Source organism: Microtus ochrogaster, chromosome 5, assembly GCF_000317375.1.
Source record: "Microtus ochrogaster isolate Prairie Vole_2 chromosome 5, MicOch1.0, whole genome shotgun sequence".
Lineage (NCBI taxonomy): Eukaryota > Metazoa > Chordata > Mammalia > Rodentia > Cricetidae > Microtus > Microtus ochrogaster.
The window spans coordinates 17,887,558-17,904,485 of NC_022012.1; positions in this window are offsets into that span (position 1 = coordinate 17,887,558).

Consider the following 16,928-nt stretch of genomic DNA (forward strand, 5'->3'; position numbering starts at 1 on the left):
TGTGTGGTGACTGGCTTCTTCAGTAGGAAAAGGAACTCTGGTGAGAAATCAGAGTATCTCCAGCACTGAGCCAGCACCTATAGTCAGTAATATATCAGAGAAAGGACCACAGTCCTGGGATGTTTCTAGAGAGAAGAGACTTGGAGGAGGTTCTGGTTTGGGGCACAGGATGCCATCAACACCCCATTAACTCCTACAATTCTGCTCTGCCTGTAATAGTGTGGGATTCGTTTCCACACGTGTGTTCTAGTGGCTGCTCCTTCAGCATCCTATTTCAGCTTCAAGAGGAACAAAGGAAAAAAGGTGAAAGCAAACAAGTGCACAGATTTGCAGAGTTGCCATCTTTAGGATTGTGTGTTTGTGTGTGTGTGTGTGTGTGTGTGTGTGTGTGTGAGAGAGAGAGAGAGAGAGAGAGAGAGAGAGAGAGAAAGAGAAAGATTGAGATCTAGCACTTTGTGATCATCTTCTGAGAACAGTTGGAAAGTGTATTTGTTTCTTAACCTTTCCAGATCCCAAGTTTGTCTGGTAACAGAGGGGAGGGTGGCTGCCAGGCAGAACACCATTACTTCCTCTCTCTGAGGCTTGCCCAGCATCTTCTGGGTTCATTTCTCTTCAGATTCACAGGCAACATTCTGTCTCCATTTTGACTCCCTTTTCCACAAGGCTACAGTGTTCTTTAGCTGCAGAGTCATTTGGTTCCACAGCCACAATGTCATTTGGGCAGGGATAGGAGGATGGAGAGAAAGGTAATAGGAGCATCTAGCCTTGCCTGCCTCTGCTTTTGCTTCTCTTGGGCAACATGTGCAATTTACTATAAGCTAGACTAGATCAAAGAACCACAGAAAATAAATCACTGCTACTCGCAGAGAACTCTTAGTGTTTAATTAACCCCTGGACCTCAAACAACACTCTGTAAATTCTCTGGTGCTGAAGAGCAGAGTCATGATGGTAGCCCTTTGTTCTGGGATGTGAGTTCATTTGGTCAAAAAGACAAACTCAGTAGTCTCAGCAGTGACTGTGAAGCTGGGCTCCAGATGGTTTAAAGATAAAACAAGGCAGGTTGCTTCTGCCCTCTGTCAAGATCAAAACCTGATCTGAAGAAAGTGAGTAGCCCCTGTCTCCTAATGATCCCTAGTTAGTGTATTACCCAGACTCTCCCCAGGCTCCTGTGGCTGAGATGGGAAAGGAACAGCTCTGGGTCAGACATTCTGTGTACCTCGGGGGGCTTGCTCTTGTGAGTGAATTATTTAGGCCCTTTAGAATTATCATGCATCTGTATCTTCAGAAATCCAGCATCCTCCGGTGACAGCCTTGAATCTACAGTCACTTCAGAGAGGCCTCTCTAAGGGACTGGCGTCTGCGGCAGGTCTCTGACAGAAGGGAAATCTCTTTTGTGAACACCCCAAGTCCAGAAGTAGATTCCAAAGACTCTTCCTTCTAGAGTGAGCCCTGGCAGTTTTATATAGGAGGGGAGACGTTAGAGGCCATAAAGCAGGCATCATTCACTTCTTATGGGTCAGAGACTCCTTAAAACACTCCCAGATCTACAAATACTCTGTCTAGACATAAAAATGCCCCAAGGGACCTCTTTTCGATTATCCTTGCGGTATTGTTGAAGCCCAGGCCCATAATACTTGCTCTGTTTGGACAATTATTGCTCTGGTCAATGTGTGGCTACCTGTCACAGTCTCAGTGAAGGTGCAGTGAGGAGGGAAAGTTAAAAAATGACTTTAAAAGCCACAACTGACATACTGGTGCTTGGGGAGAAGAGAAGATGTAATGCCAAGTCTGAGTTCCACTTGACAAGTTTCCAGTCTTCGGAACCGATACCATCCCTTATGTCCAGAGATAAGGTCCTGCTTGGTCTGGTCTGTCTATCTCTGGCTAGGCTCTGTTCCAGGCTTTCACTTCTAGTCGAGGTGGAGGTCTCAAATCCCATCTAGGAGCTAGTCTTTCTCCTTCTTTATGGAAAAGCCCCTGTCACACCTATATCCAGGACTGTGCCATTGAGTTTCATGCCCTTTTGGATTTTTGGAGTCCCTGTCCCCAAGATATGAAAAGACTTTGAATTTTTTTTCTCCCAGGCCATGTCTACCATTTCTGGTCCTAGACATAGTCTGCTCAGCTCTCTCCAGGAGAGGAAGAAGCAGCAAGGATACACAATGACCTCTCCAGGGCACCCGGAGATTTTAAAGCCCCGGCGCGCTCATATTTCACACACTACATTTCAATGCCTTTGTGTCTTCTCTGCTTTCCCCATGAAACATCATCTTGTCATGGTCTCTCAGAGGTGTGGCCATGCTCTTGGCTTCAGGAAGTTTTTGACCCGGTGGCACAGAGAGAGAATGTAAACTGCATCTCCACATCAAGTACAGCAGGGAAGGAGTGGGACGCACTGTGCCTCTGGCAGAGGACCCAGGCTTTGGGATTGATCCCTCTGAGCAGTTCTGATGGGAGGATGCTTCTCACGGAGACGGCCTCTTGGCCTTTTCTCTTATAGACATTTGAGAATCTGACAGATTAAGCAGAGGAGGAGGAAACAGATGAAAAGGATGAGAAAGAAGACGGAGAAAAAGAAGACAGCTAGAAAGGAATTTGGATGCCTTGATAAAATCAGCCTCGAATGAAAAGGTTTAAGACTGCAAACACAGCATCCAGATGGTAGGGACAGCCAAGTTTTCATAGTTCATCTGCGTTGTGTTATCTAGGAAATGGGATCCGCTGTGTAATCATTCAAGTCTCTATTTACTTTAAAACCACATAACGTTGTAATATAATTCATTAACCTATGTAGAACCTATGTAGAAACATGCTAAAAATTTTCAAAAGAGATCACATAGCTTTCTTTCAAAAGATATAAACAAGTTTCCATCTCACCTTAAAAAGTTAGTAAGACATTATTAAGAGGTACATGCTGCCGAAACTGACATTTAGAGATGGAATATGCCACAGTTTCTTTGCTTTTCATTAGATAATGGTTAAGTGTTATTGAACAGTTGGCATGTATCAAGGAAGTTGGTACACACACTGCATACCACATAAATGTATTAATTCAATGTGTTATGTTCTGTTGCTATTATTATGCATCATTATTACCAGGCCATGACAACAGTAGCAGCTGGACTGTAGAGTCAGGTTCCCTAAGTTCAAACACCCTGGATTCCTTAGGAAGACAGTTGCATCTTCAACCTTAGTTCCCTCTTCCATAAAATGGAAATCATAACACATAATAGTAACAACATAACTTAACAAACTAAACTAACACAGTCATGTGTTATGTAGTATGCATACCAACTTGCTTGACATGTGCTAATTGTTAATAAAGTTTGACCATCCTTCTAATGAAACTTAGAGAAGCTGCAGAATGTTCCAGATCTAAATGTCAGTACACAAGTGTGCATTTCTGTCTTTTTCAATTAAAGCTTGAAAACCAGAATACACTCAGTTGTAAAAGCATCCAGGACTCAAGAAACATTACATACCAATAATGGAATGAGGCTTTTCACTGGCGGTGCACCAGTGTGCATCTGTGTGTGCATAACTGTGGTGTACTAGTATGTACCTGAGGCATACCAGTGTGCACCTGTATGTCCACGCCGGTGGCATACCAGTGTGCACAACTATGGTATACCAGTGTGTATCTGTGTGTGCGCACCTGAGGCACACCAGTGTGCACCTGTGTGTGCATAACTGTGGTATACCAGTGTGTATCTGTGTGTTCAGATTCTGGTCTTCATACACCTCAGGATCACCTTTTTTCCTGAGGTTTATTCCAGACTTATTTGAGCTTCTTTACTAGAAAACCTAGGAAAGAGCTAGAAAAACTGGAGGAGACTGGAAGACATAACCTGGAGAGGAAAATTCTCATTCAAATTTCAAAGGGTGGAGCGTATGACTGATGGCTTGAAGAGGGGTATTTGAAGCAAAGAACACTGATACAAACCCCCACCAACCCCCGAGGGTTGCCGGTGTGCCACTATATGTGCTCAGGTCAGAGACTGCAGGATGTTGTTGGTCTAGGCAAAGAGGGTTGTCTTTCTCTATTCATTTGTCACTTCTGCTTATCTCCCTCCTCAAACAGGACTTCAGACTTTAAAAACTAGTCCTAGAAAAGCATATTGTACCTGCCACTCTCCACTGTAGTGAGACACTTGACATATTCGACAAATTATTGGGCTAGGATTATAGGTAGCTTGTTATGTAATCGATTATAAGTACGTGATAAGATGCTTGCCTAGCATGTGTTTGGGGCTCTGAGTTCAATTTCCAGCAGGGCCTCTAGCCTAAACATAGAAAGAAAAGAGAAAAAATATATTAAAGAAGAGAAAGGAAAGGGAAGATCCAAGTTAAGGATGCTGTCAAAGGAAAGAACTTCAAACAGCAACTCAGTTTAGTTGAGCTCCTGCAGCGAATTTTCATCTCTGCATCAGATGAAGCCTGGGTGTGAAAGGAGCAGCTCTCTGTCCACCAGGGGGCGACGGCCCATGACATCCTGCTTAGGCAAAACCTGGGACTTGATCAGCCCTTGACCCGCTTTCCTTCCTCATGCAAATTTGGTTTGATTAACAAAATTCTCTGCTTAAAATGTCAGCTCTCATTTAAAGAAGCAATGAGGACGGATTATAACGGTTATGCAAGTAAAGACTTTCCAGGCTAGCTTTCCGTGTCTCTGCCCAGGCGAGGATGCCAGGCAGCTTCCTTGCAGGGCTGGGCCCCAGCAGCTGCCCGCTGAGCATCTGGGTTTGGAAACTCTGTGGCTAGACTCTTCAAAGCGCTCTGAGGGCTGGTGGTCACGCATGTCCCTTTTCTCTTTTCTACTGTGTCTTCCTCTCTCTCCACAAGCGTCTGCCAGCACCCCCCAGTTGGCATGTCCCAGTAAAGGAGCTCGGGCCTCCGACCTTGTCTGAAGGTGACTCTCAAGCCTGACTCCTAAAAACGAAGTGCCTTCAGATCACGGCCAGAAAGGCAGTGCTTGCAGCGCTTGCACACACAGACACAGACACACAAACACACCCCTCCCTGGAGGGAAAGAGAGAGACAGAGACATAGGCACAGAGAAAGGGGGGGGGCTGGAAGGAGGGAAGGAACTGATCAAGGCAGGAGGGACAGAGGCAGGGCAGAGAGAGAGAACTTTCCCTTCCTTGGAGCCCATGCCCTTAGGATGAGAGCCAGGTAGCTGTGTGTTTCCACTTTCCTTTGGATTTTAAGATTTGATTCATATGGGAAGAGCTACGCCTACATGTCACTGTTCTCTGTAACTGAGAACACAGTCCTAAATTTAACACCAATTTAAAGCAATCAGTTATAAAAATGCAGCTTAAACCAAAACAAATTGTAGGTATTTTGTCCTCCATGAGATGTGTAATTAGTATCAGAGGAGAAAATTAAACTCATCCACTGCTCCCTCTGAAGACGAGGAGGAAGCCATAGGGTCCGTGGTGTGTGTGTGTGTGTGTGTGTGTGTGTGTGTGTGTGTGTGTGTGACATCAATCGGGGTCTGATGTAGTAAGCTGCTGGGTGCTAGAGAGAAGGAAACGTCTGGGAGAAAACTGCAAATGTAGCCACAGGGAAGTGGGCTAGAGGAGACAAGAAGATGGGGTGGGCAACGGTATGCTCAGAGGCTTTCAGGGATTTAACCAGGTAGTCTCTCTCACCTCAAGACATCACTAAAGCTGATAGAGTCAAAAAGGACTCAGCTGATATATAAACTTATGTTTTACAGAAATTAGAAAAAAAATCTGTCTTGTTTTCATATTTATTTGTTCTCAATATATATTTATCAAAGTCTTCTGTGCGGCAAATTTTTGTTACTCATCACTGACCACAGAGGGACAAACAGCAATAATAGATTCTTGATACCTTACGTTCTTGCTGTGAGTGGGGAAAAGCGGTAAAATAACAAGTAGACATCAGTCAACAAGGTCAGTCAGATAGTTCAAAGTTCTATCGAAACTGCTGGATCAGTGTGCACTAGAGCAACAGGGTGTGTGTGTGTGTGTGTGTGTGTGTGTGCGCGCGCACGCGCATGTGTGTGATGCCAGTATTCAGCCAAGAAACAGAAGCCAGGCTAGGGAATTTTAACTTCCTGATTAAATTGGCACCACATAAAATTTGCCATATTGGATGTTTTTAATGATGCAGTTTAGTGGTATTAAATACATCTATAATAGTGTGTTGTTGTCCCAGAATTCACCTCATAACTCTTCCCCACTTGTAAACCTATACCTATAAAAGTAGCTTCCTGTTATCTCTTCTCCCAGTGGCAACCACTGCTCTTGAAGTCTCTCACAGTTTATCTAACCTAAATGTCCTATATTATTGAGATCAGACAGCAATATTTGTCCTTTTGGGGCAGGGTCATTTCAGTTAGCATAAGGTCATCAAGGTTCAGCCAGGTGGGACCATGAGCCAGCTATCCTTTTGTCCTTGCCAAAGGCTGATGATATCTGTGTATAAGCTACACATTGCCCACACAGTCATCCACAAAGGGCAGTGGGGTGGCTTCCACACTCCACATTGTGAACAGTGCTGCTGAGAGAGAGAGAACAGAGCTGCAGACACCTCTTTGGGACCCTGCTTTCAAACCTTATCGATGTATGCCCAGATCACTCTGTGGTGTTTAAGGTATTGATTATAAAGCACAGAGCACTGATCATAAACTATGCGAAGTGTATTTTCATGTTGTATTTATTATAAAATTAGTGGGAAGGTTAGAGGAGCCAAAAGGTGCTGTGTCAAGGGGAGGCAAGAGGGAGACTAAGAGATGAGAGGTGACGTGCGGGGAGCCAGGTTTTCTCCAGTTTTGGTGAACATTTGGGCACCCGCGCCTCTGCAGAGAGAGGCCTGGGCTGCTCCTCAGGCACCTCAGGGAGACCCGACAGCAGAACTCAACCCATTTCTTCATCCTTCTGGATTGGAACAGCTTCTTATTCTTTTTTTTTTAATTTTATTTATTTATTAAGGATTTCTGCCTCCTCCCCGCCACCACCTCCCATTTCCCTCCCCCTCCCCCGATCAAGTCCCTCTCCCTCATCAGCTTGAAGAGCAATCAGGGTTCCCTGACCTGTGGGAAGTCCAAGGACCGCCCACCTCCATCCAGGTTTAGTAAGTTGAGCATCCAAACTGCCTAGGCTCCCCCAAGAACTCAGCTTCTTATTCTTAATCACAGACCTTCTGTAGAAATGAGGACTCGCCATGCTCTGATCCTTGTGCTGCTTTCCTCTTCACTCCAGGCCGTGTGTTGACACTAATCCTCTCTGAATATGCTTTCTAGGAGAGACAAAGACACTCCTAAAGAAGTAAGACCAAAAAGACTTTAGAACAAGGGGCCTTGGGCAAAGTGAGTGACTGGGGCTAGTCTCCACATGGAAGACAGACTTCACTGTGCCCTTCTGATTTGTTTGTGGATCAATGGCAGGCAAGTTCAACCTTACTAGGTTGTCTTGTCTAAATTCCCAAACATCCACATCCTATGTCAGATGCTAGAGACCTCAGGACACAGTCTGATAGCTTAAACTCACTAAGCCACTAGGCCGAATGCATTCTTTATTTTGATAAATGCTTTTTTAAATTGCAGGAATGTAATATAAAAAAAGAGTAGATTCAATGAATGAGGATGGTGTTTTTTTACTTTTCCACAAGCAGGAATGCAGAATAAGGGCGGTAGCCTAAGAGGGACATAAAACAAAGCCTTTCGCATTTGCAGGAGCAATACTACTGTGAACTAATATGCCACTGAAGGGAAATTAATGATTCAGGAATGAGTGCAAAATTGTAGGAGCCCCGTTCTGGAGGAGAAGTGGAAAAATGGCTGGAGGGCATGGAGGGACAGGAAGAGATGTGAGACACAGTGTGAAACCCAGAACACATAACCACAGGACGTAAAAACCAGCAGTCATGTGACTTAGCTCCCATGAATCAACAAACCTCTCGATGAGGACGTTGGACATTTAACAGTGTGTGGATAACAGCCAGAGTAAAACTTAGGTGTTATGGAGCAGGGCGACCTACCCCACAGCTGGGCTGTTTGCCCCTCACATGAAGCACTGGAAAGTTGTCTCTAGTTTCATTTCCTCGATCCAGTGTTTTCACAGGGGCCTTCCTCATGTTTATCTCTTCACCCTCTGTTTTACATTTGCTCTATATTCTAGCCAAACTGGTGTGTGGGCAACCCTCAACAATGTCCACTGGATAAGTCAATAACTTGCAATTACTATGGCTTTGACCCTTCTCATCACCAGTTTCTAAGGCATGTGATTCCCACTCTCTGTTCCTCTCTCTGTTGTCACCATTGTTCCTGAAATAACCTCTGCCATCTCTCCCCTTTAGCTTCTCAAAATGTCCTTCCTTTCTCATGGACTGCTTTAAAAACAGCTTTTAATTCTCCCACCTAAAAATGTTCTCCTTTATATTTGAGAACTCTTTGTCTTGCTGATGTTTTCTCCATGATCTACATCAGAGTTTATGACTCTTCATGGTGTTACTGATGTGTTTGCCATGAGAGAATAAGAACACTGGGGTTGCTTACTTTGTGGTGCGACCTTGAAAGTATGTTATCATTTGAGAATTCAGCGAGCTGTATTTTCATTATGGTCACCACCTCGCCCACATGCACTGCTGTGGAAAATTATTTCAAGGTGTGCTACATGTGTTTACGCTGTGGAACATTTGTTCTAGTGATGCAAAGATGTGTTGCTTTTGTTTATGCTGCATTTGTTTAACTCTGTGAAGCTGTGATCCTTTGCCTGTCTAAAACACCTGATGGGCTAATAAAGAGCTGAACCATCAACAGCAAAGCAGGAGAAAGGATAGGCAGGGCTGGCAGGTGGAGAGGAGAAACAGAAGGAGAAATCCGAAGAGGAAGAAGGAGCAAGAGAGAGAACAAGGACAGGAGAATGTCAGGGGCCACCCAGTTAACCACAGGGTAAGAGTGAAAGCAAGAAAGAAAAAGGCCTAGTGGCAAAATGTAGTTGGCGATAATTTAAATTAAGAAAAACTGGCAAGAAACAAGCCAAGCTAAGGCTGGGCATTTATAAGAAAGAGTAAGCCTCTGTGTGACTTATTTGGGAGCTGGGTAGCAGGTCCCCAAAGAGCAAAAGAGTAAAAAACCAAGCATTCAACTTTGTGTCCTCTTCTTTTAAGCCATCAAGTACAACTTAAAACATTTTTAAAGATATATTTTATGCATACGATGTTTTAGCAGCATGTATGTACGTGTACCACATATGTGCCTGGTGCCCATGGAGGTCAGACAGGGCACTGGATCTTCGGAAACTGGAGTTACAGATTGTCATGAGCCATCACATTACTACTGGAAGCTGAGCATGAGTCCTATGCAGGAGCAGCAAGTACTCTAAACCTCTGAGCCCTCTCTCCAGTCTAGTTTGTGCTGCCCATATACTCTTGGGTGTATGGCTTTTCACTGAGCTCGGTCATCATCCCATGGGTACACACTCAAAGAAAACTGATTCCTCCTCTCACGAGAGCTGTCAGTTACCCACAGCTTCTCAGGAGGACTTCGTGCACGTTTCTCTCCTTCACAGCGGGAGTTGTCCAGCTTGATCTTGTATGGGTCTTCTGCTTGTCACAGCTGCTCAGAGTTCACGTGTGTGGTGTCTGTTGTGTCTGGAAGGCGTTCCTTAGAGTCACCAACCACTTATGGCTCTTATAATCTCTGTACCACCTCTTTCTTACAAGAAGGCTCCCATTTAGGACTCAACATTCCTCAATCTCTTAGTCTGTACATGCTGACCAGTTGTGGGTCTCTATGGTAATCAACATATATTATAAATAATAGCTTATTTGATTAGGGTTAAGAGATACATTGATCTATGAATATAACAATAAGTCTGATAAGTCATTATGAGTCATTTCAATACTATGCCCATTTAGCAGAATAATATAAGTAAGTCCTCTCATAGGGCCCACAGCATGACTAGCCTACAGGTTCTTGGCCCCATACCAGTGCCAGGTATGGGTTCGTATTGTGGAGTGGGACTTCACAGCTAAAGGAAATAATGGAATAGGAAGGATTAAATGTGCTTGGAAATGGGGGGCAGTGTAGAAGAGGGAATACTGAGGATAGCTAACACAAAAGACTTTCTGAAAAAAGAAAAACCATTTGAAAACGTTCTACTGCAAATGAAAAATACATCCAGAACTGAGAGAAAACATGTGATTTTGTCTTTCTGGGTCTGAGTTACTTCACCCACAATGATTGTTTCCAGACCCACCCACTTACCTGTGAGTTTCATAATTCCTCTCTTTCTTACTGTTGAATAATGGATAATGTTCCATTGTATAAATACACCAGATTATTATTATCAATTGCTCAGCTGATTACATAGTAGAATATTAAGTCCTTTTGTACATGTCTAAGAGAGGTTTATCTGGTACATATGGTAGATACATCCCTCGCTTTTTGAGGAAAATCCACATTGATTTTCATAGGCACACACCAGTTTGCACTCCCAGTACCAGGCAATAAATATTTCCATCTCTACACATCCTCCCCAGAACTTTCATTGTTTTCTTCTTTCTTTCTTTTTGTGGGTTTTTTTTTTTTTTGGTTTTTTTTTTTTTTGGATCTTAACTATTCTGATTCAGGTAAAATCGAAACTCAAAGTAATTTCAATTTCCATTTCCATGAGGTCTAAGGATATCGAACAGTTAAAAAAAAATGTTCCTCAGCCACTTGTATCTCACCTTTGGAGAGCTCTTCTTAGTTTCATGCCCCATTTGACAGTGGGCTCTTTGTTTCTTGCAGTTTATCTCTTTGAGTTCTTTGTATATCATAGATACTAACCTTCTAACACATACAGCTGGGAATATTTTTCCCATTTTTTAGATTGTCTTGTCATTCAAACGATGGTCTCCTTTGTTGTATGGGAGCCTTTTGGTTTGAGATCCCATCTTTTAATAGTTCACTTCAGTGCATTGAACTGTCTAAGTCTGGTTAAGACAATCCTTTCCGTGCCCATGAGTTAAAGCATATTTCATATTCCTTTATCTGATTCGGGGAGTCAGGTGTTATGTTGAGGTCCTTGATTCTTTGGGTTGAGTTTTATGCAGGATGAGAGATAAAGGATCCAGTTACATTCTTCTATGCGTATCTTGTTTAAGATGCCGTCTTTTCTCCAGTGTGTATTGTTGACCCTTTGTCAAAACTCAGATGTTTGTAGTAGTGTGGGCTTATGTATGAGGCCTCTATTCCATTCTATTAACAAATTATTCTATTTTTATGCCAGTACTGAGCTGGTTTTATTATTATAGCTCTGTAGCATAATTTGAAATCTAGGATGGGCATACCACTTGCACTATTTTTAATTGTCAGGATTGTCTTGGATATCCTGTTTTTGTCTTTGTTTTATTTTCATATCAAATTTAAAAATATCTTTTCAATATTTGTGAAGAATTATGTTGGGCTATTGATGGGGAACACTTTACATCTATAGACTGCTTTGGGTAACATGCCATTTTCACAATACTAATTCTTTCAATCCATTAGCATGGGGTATCATTCTATTTTATACTATCTAATTTATTTTTTCATAGTCTTAAATTTTTAAATATAGAAATCTATCATTTACTTGATTATATTTGTCTTAGATATTTTTCTTTATATTCACAAGGCTATTGGGAATGATATTTTTCCCTGATTCTTTTTGTGTAAAGATATATTGCTGTGATTGGTGTAATAAAAAGCTGAACACTCAATAGCTAGGGAGGTATAGGCAGGACTTCCAGGGAGAGAAAGGAAGAGAAGGAGGAGGAATCTAGACAGACACTGGAACTTTACTCCATAAGTCACAGCCTCATGGCAACACACAGATTAATGGAGATGGGTTAATTTAAGATACAAGTTAGCCAGAAAGATGCATAAACTATTGTCCAAACAGTATTGCAAATAATATAGTTTCTGTGTGATTATTTTAGGTCTGAGTGGCCAGGAATGAACGAGCAGCCTCCAACTACAGCCCTGAGTTTATTTCTCATGCAGCATATACACTACAGGCAAAAGACAGAACAAAGATCAGTACAGTAAACTAACCACATCCCTGCAAAGTCCTTGGGAAGAAGTTCATGCAGGTGTATTATCTTATTCAACCAAGCAGCTTCTAATCTCTAACAAGGAGTGCCTCTGGCTGGCATATACCAGCCCAAATATTAATAGAAAAATGTGCCCTTTCAACTGGGCAAAAATGCTCTTTTTCAAGGGTTTAATCAGAACTTTCTCACAGCCCTCATGGTTACTGGAAAAAGCAGAACAGGCAAGCTTGAACTCAAATGACTTCAAATGCCTCCGGGTGGAAACTGAGTCACACGTGAGCTTCCACTCTCCCTTATTTTTATTTTAATTTATTTTTTTTATTTTATCTTTTTTTTCTCTTGATAGTTCCTTTATCTGATTACATTGCATTCTTGGGAATCACTATTGTATTGCTTTTTTTTCTTTTTTCTTTTTTTAATTATTTTTATTGAGCGCTACATTTTTCTCTGCTCCCCTCCCTACCTCTCCCCTCCCCTTCAACCTTTCCTTGCAAATTCTTATATCTTAAATTAATCCATTACTATTCATCTGTGTATCGCTATGAGTCTGTGGTTTGCTAGGTAAGTTTCTGGCTTCTTCCTTCTTTGGCAACTTGTAATAGCCAGAACCTGGAAACAACCTAGATGCCCTTCAATGGAAGAATGGATGAAGAAAGTGTGGAATATATACACAGTAGAGTACTACGCTGCGGTAAAAAACAATGACTTCTCGAATTTTGCATGCAAATGGATGGAAATAGAAAACACTATCCTGAGTGAGGTAACCCAGACCCAAAAAGATGAATATGGGATGTACTCACTCATAATTGGTTTCTAGCCATAAATAAGGGTCACGGAGTCTACAATTGGTGATCCTAAAGAAGCTAAGTAAGAAGGTGAACCAAAGGAAAAAAATATAGTTGTCCTCTTGGCTATGGGAAGTAGACAAAATTGCCTGGGAGAAAATTGGGATCTTGGGGGTGGGGTGGGATGGGGGTAAGGGGAGATGGGAAGAGAAAAGGGAGAAGGGGAGGATGGGGGGAACTTGGGGAAAAAGGAGGATTGGGATAAAGGAAGGTTGGATAGGGGAGCACGGAAGCACAATTCTTAGTTAAGGGAGCCACCTTAGGGTTGGCAAGAGACTTGAACCTAGAGTGGCTCCCAGGTGCCCAAGCCGAGGTCTCCAGTTAGTTCCTTGGGCAGCTGAGGATAGGGAACCTGAAATGACCCTATCCTATAGCAATACTGACGAATATCTTGCATATCTTCATAGAACCTTCATCTGATGATGGATGGAGGTAGAAACAGAGACCCACACTGGAGGACTGGACTGAGCTCCCAAGGTCCCAATGAGGAACAGAAGGAGGGAGAACATGAGCAAAGAAGTCGGGACCATGAGGGGTGCACCCACCCACTGAGACAGTGGAGCTGATCTATTGGGAGCTCACCAAGGCCAGCTGGACTGTGACTGAAAAAGCATGGGATTTTAATTTATTTTTAAAGACTCCTCAGAGTCCCTCAGAAGAGTGCATCTGCCTTACCACACTCTAATCTTACCCATTGTGGGAAGATGAATCTAAAAGACCCAGTTCCTGTCTTAGGTAAAAAGAGACAAAGAAAACTTACCCGTTTTTGACTGGCAGTTTCTGGTATCAAGTTTTTAGGGAAGTGTGAGGAGTTTTATGCCATGAGGTTCCAAGCCCACTTTCCACAGTGAGTTCCTAATCATCTTGAAAACTATAGGCAAACAAATCATGCCCCAAAGAACACAAGCTCCAGCAACTGCAATACCACCAAGAAATGAGATAAATGCTGACCATGATGGGACAGCCTTCTTAAATTTTTCCAAAATATCTTCAGCTGCTTTTGCTGCATTCAAATCCAATTTAGCCTTTTTCTATTCCAAAATCTCTTGATGTAATTTAGTCAAATCTAAAGATTCATTAGAATCATGCCAGATTCCCTCAAGATGTGCTTTAACTCTTCCAAATGATAAGACTTTCATTATACACAGAAGATGTAACACAAATCCATTTGTAATTAGCATGACATTTCAACTGTACTCTGGGTTTTAGGATCTGGAGCTCGTCTCTCTAAAATTATATCACATCATACAAGTTGTTCAACTTATTTCCCATTTTTACATCTATATCTTCTTGTGTCTTTAATATCATAGAAACATTCTTAAATAATTGATTAACAAGCCCCGCATTTTGAATAGACGGAGACAAAGCCACTGAAGCAACTGCAGTAATACTAAGCATCACAAAAAGAGCAGAAATTCCTGCTATAACTAATCCAGAAGCATGCTTTTGTCCACTTAAAGCTTTGCTGATTTCTTCAATTACTTGTAACTCTTTGACATCAAACCACACATCATTTACACGCATAGCAACTATACAAAGGAAGGTTGTTTTAATACTAATATATGGGTGTGGCCATTCACTAGAGAAATACAATACATAAAAATACAATCAGGACATGATACATTAAACCCAAAACCATACATGGAGACTTTTATCTTTCCTACCAAAAGAACATAGAACATTTTGACACAAAGCTGCAACAGTTCCTTTCAGGGGGCAAATAGGTTTTGAAGAACTGGATTCTCCTGCTACTGTTCCTATGGCAGCATCAAGTTTCCAAACATAAGTTTGTGGAAATTTTGTACTGGGATACCTAATTCCATAAGATGGTCATTGGTCCCAAGTCTGCCAATATAGGAAAAACTTTGAACAATCTGGAACTCTTATGAGGTAGGTCAGTCCAAAAGACGTGTTTTGTTGGCTGTAACCACAATCTCCTTTCCTTTCCACACAGCAGGATGTAAAATTGATGGATCAGGAACATAAGGCCAATAGGTCTCAATCTGGCTTTTCTGGATTATGATCTTTAGCATCAAGATTAGCATCTCTCTGCTCCACATGCCATACCAATCATTCTGGCAAACAACGGGCTTTATTTTCATTCTGTGAAAAAATACAAACATGCCCTCTCCTAATACCAAAACAAGATTAGGACCCTCTTATAAACTAAACCAGTAGATGGATCTTTCCATTAGACATGCTCAAATCATGTGGTGGTGCTTTCACGCCAAAATCTATTCATGAAAGATGGCTTACAGACATCCACATTTTAAAAATTTTAAATTTCAAAATAAAATACATATATAGTGACTGTGGGTATAACCCCAACTCCCCATTTTTATCTCATTTTTAATTGAGTCTTAAGTCTCCCATGTGCCCTTTCAAAATTCCTTGCCCCTGAGTAGCAAGTATATCATCTCTAATACCTAAGATGAATTTGTTCCAGAGGCTAGGATTGGGATTTTTGCATCATTAGTTTAATGGTACCCAGACAGTAATTATCATTTATTAAAGGCACCAATGACCAAAATCTCTTTGATGAATATCAGGAAAATTCCCTTTTTTTATTATATCAAGTTGTTTTATTTATGCATTAATTCACATATTTTTTTCTGTTTGATGACATTTGCAAACAATAGATTTAGCAATTATCTAGTATTAGGGAAATTTCCTTTTTGTCTAACATTCTGGCAGGTTGGGAGAGATCAGGGATGACGTATTCATTTCTGTTACTACTTCTTGCTGACCATAGGACATTGTTCTTAGGGCCCTGGAAGGCTAGAATGTTAGTCAAAGGCAATGAGGGAACTTAGAAGCATCTGGTTCATTAACAAGCTAAAAAGACAGCAATCACATTGGTTGGCTTGGTCCATATGAGTTTTCAGACAGCTCAGGACTCATAGTCATTTGGAGCAGGTTGCTATCAACAACTAATGCTTGGATGTGTTTGTCAGTGGAGTGGGAACCTGTTAAGACAGATACAAACTAGTAACAGAAGTTAAAATTTCTGAACTCATTTGAAAATTGTAAACTCATAGTTTCAATAATTAATCAATGATTAAGGAAGGGGAAGAGTTCCAAGACTCAAGTCCAAGGAGAGAGAAAATATCGTAATCTTTCTAAATTGTGAGAAGTGTATCCAAGTTTTATAATTCTCTCAATTTTCTAGTTTGCATGTATCTCCATTTTATAAAAAAGTTTTAGATGATATCAACATTATTAATCTGTACTGAAATCCATATTGTAGAAAAAGCAGGTAACAGGCATCTGTGAAACAGCAGGAGTAGACTCACATCCTTGAGTCCTAGCAAAAGCTATAGATTTTGGTTAAACCACATGTAAGTCTATATTCAGAAGACAACCAAAAGCAATTTCAAATCTTGATCTTGTGACCCAAAGAGTGAGTAATCATTGCTCTATTAGCTTGTCAGAACTCTATTAATGCTAAACTCTGAACTTTAGAAATTCTAGTATAATAATAGTGTAGAAGGGGAAAAAATCTTGTAATAATTTATATATATATATATATATATATATGCACTATTTTTTATAAATTTTATCTATGTTTTTCAGAATATCCTCTCAGACCCATATAACCTAAGTTTTTATGCCTTTAGATCCTTATAACCTGTATTGATGTCCTTAGGCCTTTATATCATATCTTTAGATCCTCAGAATTTATATAAACCCACAATATAAACATTTTGTCTTGTTATTAGCCATCATAGGATCAGTGAGACTGCAGTTTTCATCTACCAACCATACATACAATGTTGAAGTTTTTAAGAAGCATATTTGAACTTTTCTATGAAATGAGCTATAGCTTGTCATTTCATAGTAGACTGACCATATAGAACCCTATAACTTAGAGGGGTACATATGATAATTAATCATTAACTTGTATTTAGGACTTCAGTCCTTCCTTTTTTAAAGAACATGATCCCATTATTAACATAAATATTCTGCAGTGAAGACTCACCAACCTTATTAATGAAGGAAATCCAACAGAATTAATATAGCATGGTCAAACATTTA